Below are 15998 nucleotides of genomic sequence, written 5' to 3'. Positions count from 1 at the left end.
TGGTTGGATCATATGTTAGGTGTATGCTTTACTTTTTAAAGAAATTTTTTTCCAAAGTGCTTGTATCATTTTGCATCCTTATCAGAAATATATGAGAGTTTCAGTTGCTCAAAATCCTTGCTAAAACTTATTGTCTATCGTTTTTCTAGTGGGCATGTAGTGGAATCTAGTGATTTTAATTGTTATTTCTTGATGACTAATGATGTTGGAAATCTTTTCCTGTGCTTATTGGACATTTATATATCTTTTTAAAATTATCTGTATGAATTGTTTTTTCCAGTCATTTGTCTTATTATTGAGATTTAGGAATCCTTCATATATCCTAGATTCCATTACTTGTCATGAATATGTTGAGATGTTTATTAGTCATCCAAATGAAGGGCCTAAAAATGAAGAAGTTCAGAGAAAAGACCCATGCTGGAAATCCAAATTTTGGAGTTGTCAGTATATAATATATGACACTTAAAGCCATGAGACTGGGTGAGATAGAAACCATAAGCTTATTATTAATAAAAAGAAGAGGAGAGCTAAGGACTAAGAAACACCAGCAATAACATTTGGAAAGAAGAGAAGCCAGTGGAGAAAACAGAACGAGTAGCTTGTATGGTAGGAGGGGGCCAGTGATAAAAGCCTATAAAGGATGAGGATTTATCAGCTATGTCAAATGTTGCCAATGGGTTGAAATAAATTGTGGACAGAAAATTTACCATTGTGTTTAACAGTAGAGGTGTCTGGTGACTTTAATAAGAACCGTTTGTATGTAGTTGTGGGGTCAAAAACATAATTGGTGTGAAATTAAAGACACAAAGATGACTAATGAATTAATAAAGCTAAGCAGTGATCATCACTTTCCTGATATGAAAAAAATCCAGTCACAAATTATGGACCTTATAATAGATGTAATAGATGCTCACAACACCATCTGTAAAATAGTCCTGCAAAAAGTTAAACTGAGTCTAGAAACCATAGGGTTGCTATATATAACAACCAGACTGTAGGAAAAATAACTTGGTTTTGAAAATAAATAAATGGAAAAAACACAATATGATGAAGGCAGAGTCTATATTCCAAAGTAGACAATAATAAGTTTACAATCAGTTACAATTTCTTAGACACTGATTTCTTAGATACTGATTCAATCAAGCAGACTGGAATGAAACACATTTGTGAGAAATTTTGACAGTTCATTGGACTTTTTAATATTATTGAAGAAATAATTTTTCTTTGTTTTGAAATACTTCGGATTTTTAAAAAAGTCTCTGTCCTTTAGAGAGACATCCTGGAATATTATGAATAAATAGTTATACCTGGAAATTGTTTCAGAACAATTTAAAATGAGGAAAGAGAGTGGGGGTACAGATAAAATAATGTCTGTGAGTTAATAATCAGTGAAGCTGGGTGATGTGTATTTGTACCCATTATTATATAATTCTCTATTTTTTTTTTTTTTTTGGCTGTGCTATGCGGCTTGAGGGATCTTAGTTTCCCAACCAGGGATCAAACCTGGGACCCTGGCAGTGAGAGCACCAAGTCCTAACCACTGGTCCATCAGGGAATTCTCTCTAATTTTTTATATATTTGATAATTTCCATAATAAAAAGTTAAAAAAGTAAAGAGCTCAGATAATTTATTTAATATTAAAAGAGATAATGAATAGGAGGAGAGGTATCAAGGAAAGCAAGTATCAGTGACTTCCAAGGAATTATTCTATATATTTTTAAAAACAATGAAACCTCAAGAGGGTTGTTAGATGATGACAGAGATAACATCTTGCCTGTAAGCTGACAGGAATGATTCAGTAGAGTTGAAAAGTTGATGGTGTAGGGGAGAGAAGCCATCCTTGCTGAGCTAAAGTCCTTGGATAGGCAATATTGGCTCCTCAAATGGAATCTGGTACACAAGTGGAGTAGTTGTCCTTAGCCTAAAGCACAAACCATTCATCTTTGGTGTAAAAAGAGAAGGTGGCTAATAGGGGTACATTGCTGGGGAGCAAGTCATATAGTAGTGGGAGTTTGAGCAAGTTCTCTTCTGCTTGAAAATGAAGGAAGAAGCAGGGTCATCAGCGGAGAAATAAGTTAGCAGATGAAGTGTTGCTGGTTTGAGAAGAAAGGAGAAATCTTAAAGATTCATCTAGAAGCGTGGAAGAGGTAGTAACTAGAGGAATGTAGTGTGCATGCCAGAAAGCATCAAAGGCTCACTTAAGATTTATGGTCAAGAATTTGAGATGAAATCAGTTAGCAAAGTTTTGAACCATTTTGTCCATGAAATCAGCATAGATCTATCTGCAGCCAATTCTCTTATCTCTAATTGGTTTTCTAGACTGTCTTATTATTAGAAACATATATATGATAATAATCTTCTCCTCACAACTAATGATTTTCTGTTCTTAGAAAAAAAGGAAAATCTTGAGGAATAAGGTCATACATAATTTTGTCTTTACCTAACTCTCCAGGCTTATTTTAACCTCTCTCTAGTTGTCTCCATTCTCTTCTCAAAAGCCTTCTTTACTTGCTTTGTCCAAATAACAGTTTCCCAACAATATGTGTAATTAAGTGAGTAAAGGACATGATTAATTAATGGATAGTTAATACCCAACTATTTGTCCTTTAGGTTGTATAAAGCAGTTTCCCAGGCAGACTTTCTGGGAATGTTATATATTTTAGACAAGAGACCATAATTTGTTAATTTTTGTACTCCCAAGATCTAGTAAGATGCCTGCATTAGGCATGTAGGAAGATGCCTAAGTGGTAAGCTCTTAATAACTGTTTGTTGAATGAAAATATTTAATACATCTTTTCAACATTTTATACATTACCCTTACATGGAGAAACTTACTTTTTAAAATAAAACAATGAAATATTCATTTGTAAGTTTGCTAAAGAGTTGGTCATACTGTAGATCTTAACATATATGTGATCATAAAAATATAGAAAAAATATAAATTAATTATACCTTCAGATATATTATAGGTATATGCCCATATTTAACTAAAATAACCCATATGCCCAGTGCCTAGAACAATCTGGCACATAATAGTATAGGGGAGAAAAATGTTTTTCTCCACTTTCTCAGGGTTCCTGGCTGGGTCTGAAAATTAAACTGACAAAAATTAATAGGAGAAAAGCATACAAATTTTATTAAGTTCTTATATGCACATAAGAGCCTTCATAAGAGAATGAAGAACTGATGAAGTGACCAGTGCAGGAAGGTTTTTTTTAGAAAAAAAAAATTTTATGAAAAATTGTCAGTACAGAAGGATTTCATCTAGGGCTAGCAAATGATGAAGTAACTAGGAAGACAAGGGTTAGTTTAATAAGTTTTGTTTGTACAGATTTCTTGGCCCCTGATTCCCCAGGTCTTCCCTTCTCCTGGTACAGGGAGGGTACCTTTTACATGGGAGTTTTATGGCCTGTCTCAGGGAAGAAGGGTGAAGGCAGGAGGTCAGAGTGACTTTAATGCTGCTTCTTCTGTTTTTTAAAAATTCCTTTAGCTTATGATATTTAATATGCTAAGGTGTCATATTTTGGGGTAACATGTTCTAAACCTCATCAATAGCATGAAGAATGCTCAATAAATACTTTTTGGATGAATAAATAAGTAAAAGAATGGATGAATTATATATATAATATATTGGATATATATATATGCATATACGTGTGTTTTTTTTTTGTTTATAACATAGTACAGAGTACTTCTTCTTAAATCAGTACTTGTGCCTCCATTGTTCCATCTCCCCTTAATGTCTGACCTTAGCACATTTCACATTTGGGAAGTCAGAAGTTATATTTATCACCAGTGAATGGGCACTCTTGCACCAGAGTATCTTACTCTTATTATCCTGGAGCTTACATTGCATGTGAGATTCATCAAAACTTACACATTCATGAGCATCTCCCATATTGTCTGCATGAGAAAAGTGGCACAAAGGGTAATGAATGGGCATAGCAAAGGTCACTCAGATGATTTCACTGCCAGAATAAAACCCAAAGCTCTTACTGTTAGTTTACTAAATATTGCATGATGCTTTTTCTTAAATATGCCAAGAAATTTGCATTTGCAATAATAACTTGATACATAGTTATTTTAAGGAGAAGTAGCTTAGCATAGTGATTAAGAGTGAATCTTGAAGTCAGATACTAGGGTTCAAATCTGTCTCTTCTACTTACCTTGGACAAGTTACTAACCTTTCCATGTCTTAGTTTCTCATCTGTAAAATGGCTATAATAGTAATAATAATAAAGTAATTACAAGTACTTCATAGAGTTGTTTATTGCTATTGAATTAAATGGGATATTATTTGTAAAAGTGTTTAAAACAGTGTCCGGCTTATAATAAGTGATATATAACTAAATATGTGTATAATTTATTTTCATTTGTTATGCCTCTGGTTTCAAGCATGATTAGAGTAGAAGATTAGCAATTAGTTGTAACTTATCTTTCTTACATTTGGGACCCCAGAGAGAGAAGGAAAAAATAAGGGAAAAAATGATGAGGTCAAATTTCATTGTTCACATGTTAATCACACCTCTTAATTGCCTTTTTTTCATGAAAAGATAATGGAGATAATGGGGAATCCTTATTTATGTAATGCTTCTACTAGGATTTAGTTGGTCACTTTAATTTATAATAACTAAACAGAACTTATGAATTTTAGGGGCCATGGCACACTGGAAAATACCACTAGTATGTAATATTTGGAGAATTAATTGAAAATCTTTCCCTTTGGGTAAGTGATGCCCTACATTCATTTCTTGAAGGCATGAAAAGCCAGATTACATCCAAACACAACAAAAAAAGAATGAGGGGAGCTGTTTTTGAGGCTAAAACAGTCTCTATGACATGCCAGTGTCTGGGGATTAAATCAAATCCTTTCAATTCTTAGTAAGTTTGATATTGGGGAAGATATTTGATTCTTCTGAGTTAAATGTGGCAAGCTATCTCTTTCTTAACACAGAGTGGCACTGTGTAAATGACTGTCTTTCAGACCCACAATTCATAAGTGTCTAAGTCACCATTGGTCACAATCAGAATGAGATGGAAAACAAGATGAGGGTTTGATGCCATGATGCTGTCTACTCATCTTTGATATGAAGTGTGAAAGACTTGAGGCAGGTTTTGCGGGACAGTCTGACCAATGGAATTTAGAAAAATTAGACCTAAACTCAGAGAACTAGCTAAATGGGTGGGCACAGAACATGCTGCTGGGCAGAAAGGGAAATTAACAAAAATTTCAATTCTCTACCTGTTGTGAGCAGTTGAGCTAAAAAATAGATGTCTGAAAGATGCTTTCTTAATAGGATAAAAATAAATAATATCAGAAATACCAGTCAGTGGAAAAGGCTTCTTATGATTCCACAGCCATCTGGGGGACTGGTATATTTATAACTAACTTAATGAAGACCACTGATTAAACGGTATGGTATATAAGAATGAAGGTCATGATCAGGTGACCATGAAATCCCAAGGCTATTCTGTTAAAGAATTAGGGTTCTTTATAGCAGAAGCCTGGCAAATCGTTATTGGCATAGATGCCTAAATTCTTAGAATTAACCATGGGATGGGGTGGAGGATCTCTATTTCTCGAAAATGCTAAATGGAAAAATTTCTTTAGGTTGATAAATAATCCCCAAGTAAACTTGTATGAGCAGACATTTCCGGGTAGTTGTTATTTATTAACTTGCTACAGCTGGTGAATTAGGCATTTTGGCAGATCTACTCTGATAGGGGTAACTGACTACATTCCTTTTGAGGTAATATAAATGTTACAAATGTGGGCAATTCTAAACTGGCTTTATGATGACACATTTAATCATAGGGACTATGATATATATTATAGTATGACAAAATATTCCCCACTCTTCTGTGCCTTCTGTAACCTTGTTTTTTGGGTCTTTGAATATATAGGAGGCAGTAACTCACTGAATTGTTCTCCATATAGGAAGTTGCATGATATGAAAAATATGCCAGCCATTCAAAAGAAGCTGTGTAATGGGAGGAAATAAAAAAGATAGAGAAGAAAATGTTAAGGTATACCTGACACAACTGGGTGGACTTGTTTGTTGAGATGGCTTTCAAAAACTGGGATAAAAAAGAGAAACTTGACAGGATTCCCGTTAAGGAGTCAGTTGCTCACTATCAACATAGGGTGGGATGTAGAGGTGAGAGAACTTCTCTACCCACCTCTTACATTGCCATGTCTAATATTCTCTCTTTATTCTAGTTTAAAGAAATTCAAATGCAATTATGAAGATGATGCTTTAGAAGGAAATATATTGAATGGACGGGAAGTAAGGGAAGAGGGTTGTAAATTTTTATTCTAAAAGTGAAGTGAAAGTAAAAAGGCTGCTTGTCTAACCCCTGAATGGGCATCTTAAGACATATGCAAAGAATTGGGTGACATATTCAGGGGATAGTATGCAACACATATTAGATTTTATACAAGAGTTCAAAATAATTCCTCTGTTAGACACAAATGGCACTCTGATACGCCTGAAGGCTATATTGGGAGCGTATGAAGATGTGTGGTAGAGGAAATTAAAGTGAAACTTGAAAAACAAATTATAAAGTTGTACTGGAGAGATTAGCCTGTGGTCACATAGACTTTACCAGAGTGGATAAATTGGGTGGATATTGTGTATGAATGGGGCATGTTTCCCCTACCCTTTCCATAGACCAATTCATTTCTTCAACCAGTTAATTGGTCAAACTAAATATTGGACTTGTCCCATCTCTCCTCGACAGCAAATATTAAGCAATACAGTATTCCAGGAGGTCTATGAGAGATCACTATTATGATTAAGGGAATGGTTGAAGGGAGATTTTTAATTCCCCCTAAAGTCCTTTTATCAGTCTTATATAGCCAGTCTGCAAAACAGATGACTCCAGGAGTTTGACAATAGACGAACAGAATTAAACAAGGTGATTCCTTAGATTGATTCTGCTGTACTTGATATAGGGTAGACTCCATAGGAATTACAACAAGCCAAGGGGGACAGCAGGTCACAGGGCAAAGGCCTTTATTTCCATACAAATTTGGAGTCCATCCAGGCACAGAGGTAAGGTTGCCAGATTTAGCAAATAAAACATAGAAGCCCAGTTAAATTTGAAATTCAGATTTAACATTTTTTTTTTTTTTTTAGTATAAGTGTGTCCTAGATATTGCACAGTACAAATAATGTATTTTATCTTGCAACTCCATGTGGCATTCTTCTAGGTTGGAATTTGGTATACAGTTATTGTTTTTGCTACAGCGATATTTGAATTGCTGTTATCTAGTGAGACAGGGTTTGGACTTGGTAACCATTTAAAATATGTTAATGAACAACATTGATTATATCATGAGTTACCTCCTCTGAGGAAGAAGCACAGGAAGAGTTAAGGACTATAGTCACTCATACTACAAATAGAAACTAACTGATAAATCCAACTAAAATTCACGTGTCAGGGCAGTCTGTAAAATTCTTGGGAGTTCTCTACTCAAAGGCAGCCTGTGCAGCTGCTTTTCACAACCCATTAAATAGACACTCACTACCTGGTTATGGGATGTTTGTGTAAATTACCTTAACCATAAAAGGGCATCAGATTATTCAGGAGCCAGAAATACTGATCATGGCTGGGATGATATGAGAGATATTCAAATATAGAGGAAGAAGCCCAGTAAAGATTACTCCTAAGATGGAAGTAATATATTCCTGGGCATACGAACCAGGAAAAGTTCAAAGGGTTCCACCTTGTTCATGAGAAAATTAATTCACTGCCCATAGGACTGAATATAGAGCACTCCAAGGACTTCTCTGCCCTCATTGCTACATAAGCTGAACAATATGATTCTCCCAAACTGAGGCAAAACAGACTTCCAGGTTCCCAACTGAGGATTTCATTGTTGGTTGGAAATCATCTGCGATATGCCCTGCAGATGGTAAAATCTTAGTGGCAGAAGGTCGGAGCTGAGAGTTGTTTATTTTGTGGTGAAGAGAAATTAGACTTGGGTGCTTAGGGCACTGCTTGAATATTTACAGATTTTGGGGCAGTAGCTAGTGGCCTTGTAATATGGACAGGCAAGCAGAATGCTAGATGCCTAGACAGTAAAAGCACCATCCTATGGGATTCTCAGTAAAGGAAATATCTGTGAGAATCTACAGAAAGAATGAAAGTGGTTCATGTAGGCAACTGTGTGTGTGTGGATGTGTGTGTGGCAGACAAACAATCACAAACAAAAATCAGTTGCCAGTTCAGAAAGGGATTAGAATGCTAAGGCAGATGGCTTTGTCAGACCTCCAAGGCTTTCTCTCTAGGTATATGAAACATTCAGAAATGGAGGCGCTCATACCATACACTGATGGACAGAGAGAACACATGTTACCCTGGCATCCTATGAAACTGCTATAAGGAGAAGAAACTATACCCATTTTTGACAGGAGAGAACTCACTGAAAATGGCTTGACAAATAATTCCCCACAGTCAAGAGCTCTACCATATCTAGCAAGTAGATTATATTGTACCTATACCAATAGCTCCATGGACCTATACTGATAGCCTCTGCAAATTGTTGTTAACTGGGGTTGACACTTATTCTACTTTATGCTTTACTTATCTTGTAACAGAAGTAAAAGTTTGAAAGAGCAAATTTTCTATCAGTTCAGACTACCTGAATATATTTCTTTTAATCATATTATACACTGTGTTGCTACCAATATACCAAAAAAAAAAAAAAAAAAAAAAACCAAAAAGGCAAGGAAACACTACCAGGACGAACCGTACTCCTATCACACCCTCAGAACACTGATCTCATTTAAAATTAAAATGAGTAATTGAAGTACTTGTTACTCAAAATAAGTGATGAAAATGTTTAAAAGTATAGATTAATTATTTAAATGATTGTGTTCTCGTGTTGCATATGAAAGTAATTAAGCCAGGGCCTTGAATGGAAAGGTTTCAAAGACTACACATGAGAATGAGAAATGGGGGATGATGAAACTACAGAACTTTCTATCTTTCTGACCTCAAAAATTTTTCTTTGATTTTGTCTGATCCCAGAGTCTCAGGCTCAGGTGGACCTATAGAAATCCCAAGAGGTTAATATCAATACACAAGACATATTACACATGCTGTTACATTTGACAGCTTCTGTTCCTAAATGTACTGTAGAATTTATCATCACTCCACTCCAGGTAGAGTGAATTGGGGTTGACTGTGACTGTAAGTCCATGACCATCAACAGAGACAGAGACAGTCCTGTGTTTTGTTTTTTTTTTACTAGTCATGTCATTTGGCATCTATCTCAAGTGGGTCTGATAAAAAGTGTTAGTCAGCTTTCTGTATTGTCTGCCCTATGGGTAAGGAGTACAGTTGAGCCCGGAGGAGAAAGCCTGAGCAAGGAGAGAGGGGTGTTGATCAAAGAGATGATACATGGGAACAGAGAAGATCCTGCAAACAGGAGGAATGCTCCTAAGTGGGTCAGAGTACTAGGAATGAAGTCAATCATGCCATTTTCTTGAGCGTATCTCAGATCTAGAGAATAATCCTGTCTACTCTTTGTTTCAGATCTGGTACTGTCTAATGGCTGATGCTGAGAGAAAGCCCCTGTGGAGACTGTCATTTTCACAGAAGGGAAATTAGATTTCTCCTGATTTATGAGGTCTGCCTAGATATTACACTTGGATAATCTGGAGGAGTAAAGTGATATTACATATCCTGATGACTTAACTTTGGGGTAGCCAAAAACAGTTAACTATCAGATTGTGCTTTATAGGTTTTATTACCACTGTGATTAATTTACAAATAAGTTGAGAGAAATACCACATATGAGTAACATAGGGTGGAGAATTCGGACTAGCAGAGCTTCTGCACCCTTTGGGACCACAATCCATGATGATACTTTAGGATGAGGAGAAAAAGATTGCTGACATGTGTCTAATGTCAAAGCTTGGTTTACTCCTCTGATTATGCCAAATGTGAATTTAGATAGAAACTATTTAAGGAAAGTGGAAGTTAAATTAGGATAGCATTAAGAGATAAGATTTTGGATGTTATTTGTTTTCTGTATATTATCAAAATTACCCCTGTTAAGGTTGACAAAGGACATTTACAGGAAACTTTGTGAGATATTGTTGTATTTGATGGCAGAATATATCCTATAACAGGCTCATGGGATACAGAATATTTTGGGGTGCATAAATCCCAGTAATATTTACTGACAACATGTGTGATAGCTTGATCATCCCTGACCATGCTATGCCAGTGCTATGCTATGCTATGTTCTGAAAGGATTTTAGGAGCTAGTCTAAGGGTCTAAGTCAGTTTAAAATAACATTCATAGAGGCTCTTCATAATCATGAAATGGACTTGCTGATTCAAATAAAGATTCTAGCAGGAAATCTCTTCCAAGAAACTTTGGAGGCTTTAAACTCTAGAGGAAAATAAAGTCATAAGTAATTGGACTAATAAAACAATTGCTCTAAGATAACAATGCTGAGAGATGGCACGAACTCTCACCCAAGAAGTACTGCCAGATATTCTAGTCATCATGGACTATTTTAAGATCAGTGGTCAGGATTTCTAGAAGGCCAAGTTAAATAGGTACATCTATGGGTATACCTTATTTATTATAAGCTTATGGCATAAGTTATGATAGGTTCCCACTTGGCTGATGATTGATCACCATTTCAAATGTCCTAGAGATCATACATCGAAAGCAACTTTTCTTCTTTTGTGTTGTGACGCATCTGGGACCAGCTAGATAAAGGAAGAACCCTATGTCATCTCTATGAGAAATAGATGAGCTGTGTTACATGATGATATCTGGAAGCTAATATATAAGTAATCTGTTGCTATGCAATGACCAAGATGGTCAAATGTTCCCTTCAGTTTTACCAAACTTCAGACAAGTTTCTTCCTGATTAGAGGCCCTTAACCTCCCTTTTCTTAAAGCATTTACTTTAGAAAAGTTGCAATTGTAAATTCTTTCTCTGTCCTTTAAATGTAAATCTTCTACAACTCAGGAATGTCTTTTTCAAAGTCCCTTTGAAATGTAATCATTAAGAAAGATAGCACCTCTATCACCTAGTCTCTGTTGAGCGTAGGAGCCTACGTCCGTAAGTGCCAGTCAGCAAACATAGATGGCAGATGGCCTCATCACCTTGATCAACCTTCCTCCTAATTCTCTCCCATACTTTTCCATCAGCTAACTTGAGTTAAAATAACTTCTTTTATTTTAGCAGAATTGAGTTCTATCTCTCTCATGTATTGCAATAGTCTTGAATAAGATCTTCCATATTATTTTTAACAAATGTCTTTTACAATTTCTCTTTGACAGAAACAATATTACCATAAACTCAGTGACTTGAAACAACATATATTTACTTTAGGAATAGACATGAGGGTACTATCTATCTGGAGATTTGAGAGAGCGCACTAATTAGCTAGTTTTCCTTTGAGCTACTGAAGTATACTGCTAGTCATTTGTTGATAGGATATCTAGTTTTTTTAACCAGTTGTAACCAACTAATTCTCTTGTCTCTCTTTATAGCCTTATATTGTTTTACTTTACTTCATCCACTGATCACCATCTTTAATGTTATGTATTTGTTTGTGTATTTTTCTGGTTTTGTCCAATAAAATGTAAGCGTCATGAGTGGTAGGACTTTGGACTTTTTATACTCATGCATTTTCAGTAACTAGAACAATATCAGGTATATCATATGTCCTCAATATATTTTGATTAAATGAATGAATCATTCATTTGATGAAACATACTGTGATGTTTTATTGCTGATTGTCTTAAAAGATATATGTAAATATATTCCTTTAGACAAAGTATTTATTTATTTTGTAACTGTTATCATTAGGATTTTTTTCTGTTGACAAATCTGGAGAAAATCAAGCTTGATCTTCTACTTTATAAATCTCTGGGAAAAATCTGTATTTTCAGTGTCTGCTAAAAGAGGATCAGCTGAAATGTATTTGCATAGAATTGCAAGTTTAATGTTTCCTAGGGGCATTCAGTTCTAGAGCTTTCAATCATTTTCTCATCCTTGTGCCCAAATGCCTGAGTTTTTTTAGGCATTTGGTAATTTCTGAAGCATTTTCCTCCATCTGAAAATTCTTACATGGATAGAGTGCTTTTCTTCATGCTCTTTGAAAATCAATTTTACTTTAGCTTCATAGTTTTATCTATTTCAGTGAATGATGGTTGATTCTTACCATTAAAGCCTTCTCAAAGCTAAAAACCTTCTAGTTCAAAACCCTGGATAATAATTTGACAACATTTTTGAAGTCTGTCAAAAATCTTGAAAGACTAAGATGCTCTAGTATTGAGTTACTCTTTCATTTTGCCGACTTACTACTTCTACGCATAACCAGAATTTCTTGGATTTAGTTGAACACATTTCTTGTAATAGAAGGATCTTCTCAGATATGTGAGCGTGTATGTGTGTGTGTGTGTGTGTGTGTGTGTGTGTGTGTGTGTAAGGTTGCAGGAATCCAGATAAACTAAGAGACACAAGGAAAATAAATCCCTTTGGGCTTAAAAAACCAAAAGAAGAGAAGAATAGAGTTCAGAATCCAGACCAAGATGGTAACATAGGAGGTTCCTCAGTTTCTCTCTTCCTCCAGATTCACTGAATATACAGCTACACACAGGGCAATTCCCTCTAAGAGAAATCCAGAAACTAGCTGAGTGACACCTACACATTGGGTGAGTGAGAAAATACCCATATCAAAATGTTGAAACAAACTGTTGCCATAGACCCCACCACCATCACAGCACTGCTGATAGGAAGGGAACCCCCAGCTTGCAGATTTTCCCTGAGGAGAAAATGGTTTGAACTACACATATAGTGCTCCAACTATTAAGGCTCCACCTAAGGGGCAGGTCTCCAAATCACCTAGCTTTGAAAGCTAATGGGACTTGCATTCAGGAGTCCCACAGGTATATGTCAAAAAAAGGTAGTTATTAATGGGCACAGCTATGGCTATCCCCTCAGGGATCAAAGCATAGGGAGCAGGCAAAAATGCCCATATCCATATTTTTCCCGTCAAGGGGTTTGACTGCATACTTTATGAGCTGCTGCCTGAGGTTCCAGCTTCTAATTAACATGCATGTATGTGCTGGCTGTAACCTCCTTAGAACCCAGGGAAGCTGGTGGACACTTCCACCATCTTCTCCTCAGGAGAAATCCTGTCATTTGTAACAACATTGATAAACTGAAGGACATTATGCTAAGTGAAAAAAGCCTGACAGAGGAAGACAAATGCTGCATGGTATTGCTTATATGTGGAATCTAAAAAAAAAAACAAAAGTTGTACTCTTGGAAAGAGAGAGTAGTATGGTGGTTGTCAGGGGCTGGGTTGTTGGGGAAATTGGGAGTGGTTGTTGCAGAATCTAGTTCTTTGTGATTGTGGGGTTTAATTTCCCATTTCCCTGCTGTTGTCAGCTGAGGGCTTCCCTTAGCAACTAGAGGCCTCTCATTGGTCCTTATCCTTGAGTCTCTATATCTTAGAGCCAGAGACATCACATAAAATCTTTATCACATTTGGAATATCTCTGATTTCTCCTTTTCTTCCAGCCCTAGAAAGTTCTCTGCATTTAAGGGCTCATGTGAGTAGTTGTGTCCACTAGAATAATTTCCTTATTTTAAGATTCTTAATCATAATTACATCTGCAAAATATGGTTTGCCATCTAACAGAATATATTCACAGGTTCTAGGGATTAAGGTGTCAAACTCCTTTGGGAGACCATCATTCTGCCTGTTGCACCAAGATAGCTCTGAACAGAATCTCTAAGTGCCTCTACTCACAAGACATGCAGACATTTGAGAATCTTGTGGAGAATTGTATCCTAGCACTCCATAGAGATGAAAAAATTCACCAAAGCAGGCATTCTAAAATGGTCAAGTTCAAAAGGAGAATAGGGAAAGACTAGTCCCACTGGCGTGGGGGTGGGAAGTAAACATTTAAAGTAAATACAACAGTGTGAAATACTATATTCAGATAAATTTAGATAGTATACATTTGTTCATTTGATTTAATATTTAAAAAGTCAGTGTTAGTTTTAGCAGTATTGTGGGGATGTACGCCAAATTGCACTGGGGATTGGAGTAAGTATTTAGTGAAGAAGAGACATTAGCAAGTACATGCTACCTTTGGGAAAGCTTACTAGTCAAGTAAAGGAGACATCAAAAGTTTGAAGCTAGGAGTGGAATTAGTGGTAGGTGTTTTTGTAGGGGTGTGTGTGTGTGTGAGAGAGAGAGAGAGAGAGTGTGAGTTGGGCATATTCATAGTGTAAAATGTCAATAAAAAAGGAAAGTCAAGGTTATGGTTTAGCAGAGACAGAAGGATGAATGGAATAAGGTTCCACAATGACAGGAGTAGATCGAATCAGAATCACAACTATATTAAAGGGAAGTAGGAAACAATTGATGACACGGTCATAAACTTATGGGGAGCTAGCACAGACCAGGTAGATGGAGTTCACACTTAAATTTTATAGTATTCTAAAGGAAATACAGAAAGTAGTGGATTGAATCAGACATGGATGTAGATGACCTTGAGTTTAAGGTTGAGGGAAATGAGAATATCAATGAGATAGAAATAATTTTATAGGAATTTGGGTTGAGGGTATTCAGTGATGAAATTCCTAATGGTATGAAGGGGAAAAGGGATGATAGCATTTGCTGAAATTAAAGGTGATAGAGATTAAAAAGGAATATTATGAAGAAATTTGATGACTATGGCTAAATCAGCACAGATGCTCACTGATGTGGAAGACTATGGTTTTGAATTTTCAGCACTTCTACATGATTTTCTTCAATGATGATCAATGCCTGCCCCAAATTTCTGTTCACATAGCATTTTGGACCACATTTTCCATTTCTGAAGGAATGAGAAACCAGGCTCTGTGCTTATAGAAACTGTAGAGATAAATCCTAGACAACAAATAATATTGGGGCACAAAGAATATCACAATGTGGGCTTAGAAAAGTCTAGCAGGCAGCAAAGAGAATGTCTGGCTCTTTCAATTCCAGGAAGAAAAAAAATATATATATATATATGCCAATTACATTCTATGAGAACCTATAACCATGCCAGTGCTTTACTATAATAATTGAAAGCTTCATATTAGCAACGATAACAAAAAGCTAAGCCAAGCAATTAAATGATCAAGGTATCAGAATTGGTATGCCTATTTAGAAGCAAATATACAAATCTTACCCCCAAAATTTATTTCTAAATCCAAGCCTCTTATGTTAAAAAATCAGCCAAATGTAAAATAGTAAAAATTATCAAACACAGGTGAAACTAAGCTACCATTAATGAGAAACGGTGAAAACAACAAAGAAAAGATTTGACTTTTATTTGTAAATATTTCTTTATACAGTTGTCCCTTGGTATCCGTGGAAGGGGGCGGGGGGGGGGGATTGGTTCCAGGACACCTCAAAACCCATGGATGCTCAAGTACCTTATATAAAATGGTGTAGTAGAGTTGGCCCTCCGTGGCCAAGATTCCACATCTGCAGATTCAACAAACCATAGATTGGTTAAATCCATAGAAGTGTAACCTGCAGATAAGGTGGGCGGACCTTATGTCACTAAAAGGCAAAGATCTTTTTAATCTATAGGTAACCTCTCTCTCCCTCTCTCTTTCTCTCCCCTCTCCCCCCACTTCTCTCTCTTTAAGAATTTTTGAACTTGCAATTTATTTGTTGAGAAACTAACTTGCTTGTCCCACCTACAATTCAGAGTGATTATATCGTCACATTGTATTATACAATGTTCTTCTGACCCTTGTTTATCATGGTAATCAAATCTATGAGTTTGAACAGATTTGGAATTAATTATTATTATTGTTATTTGATTTCATTTTCTGGCAAGAAAACTCCATGGGTTATATGTGTTCTCTTATTGGAAAGAACAGAATTCCAGACTGTTCCTTTGTTTTGCTAGCAGCTAGACCTTTTATTTTATCAGGTAGCAAAATTCTAATTTTTATACTGTCTAC

The sequence above is a fragment of the Balaenoptera borealis genome (genome assembly GCF_965194805.1).
Source record: "Balaenoptera borealis genome assembly, chromosome: 5".
Taxonomy (NCBI): domain Eukaryota; kingdom Metazoa; phylum Chordata; class Mammalia; order Artiodactyla; family Balaenopteridae; genus Balaenoptera; species Balaenoptera borealis.
This window is presented reverse-complemented; position numbering follows the sequence as displayed.